We start from the raw sequence: 881 nt of genomic DNA, 5'->3' as shown, positions 1-881 counted from the left end.
GAGGCTTGGCTGTTTCTTTTGAGTGTGTTCTCTCTGGCTGGCCGCCTTCTGACCTGTTAACACTAAATGGGACCCTGGGGAGCCAGAGGCTGGATGACTGTCCCCTGGAGGACTGACCCAGGCCTAGTAGAAGGGCCTGGGGTGGAGGTGGGGTCTGGGATGTTGGCAGAGTGCTTGAAAGAGCCAGGGGTGGGGGCTCAGGGATTGGTCCTCAGACAGCTGGAGGGTTGGTGGATGGTAGAGGGGTGGACACCATGTTCTGCAAGACTGCCCTAGGACCAGAAGGGGGTCAGTTTCAGTGCAGCCTGAACTCAAGGATGTTTTTCAAATTAAGACCTTAAAACAGTGAGCGCTGACTCAAACAAGAATGTTCCTCAACCAACAGGCAGGCAGAACTACCTACAAACCAAGGAACCTCCCCTCCGGGCAGTTCCTGGGCCAACCTGGCTGCTCTGTCCCCACCTTTAGCACTGACCTTGCTCAGGGCCTCCCTTCCAAACTCCTGCACCAGCCTCTTAACTAGTCTCTCTGGCCTGGCCAGCCCCCTCCATTGCACCCTCCATGCTGCCGCTAGAAGGGGTCATGTTAGAGCTATTCTGCCCCTCTCCAGTTAGGGCCCTCTGTGGCTCCATCCTGTTCCAGGCTAAAGACTCCTCTCCCTAATGAGGCCTCCAAGGCCCGCAGGTTCAGACAGTAGCCATCCCCACCCCCGTCCCATGTGATTCAGGCAGCGCACCCACTCCCCATCACACCCTTCTCCTCCAACCCCTCTTCGTCGCCTCTAGGGTCCTAGGCAACCACACTTCGGTTTGGGCCTCTGCCCGGAAACACCGTTGCCTCTCCGCCCTCATCTTCCTAGCCAACAGGAAGCTTTCCTGGAC

Source organism: Lemur catta, chromosome 11 (genome assembly GCF_020740605.2).
Source record: "Lemur catta isolate mLemCat1 chromosome 11, mLemCat1.pri, whole genome shotgun sequence".
Classification (NCBI taxonomy): domain Eukaryota; kingdom Metazoa; phylum Chordata; class Mammalia; order Primates; family Lemuridae; genus Lemur; species Lemur catta.
This window is presented reverse-complemented; position numbering follows the sequence as displayed.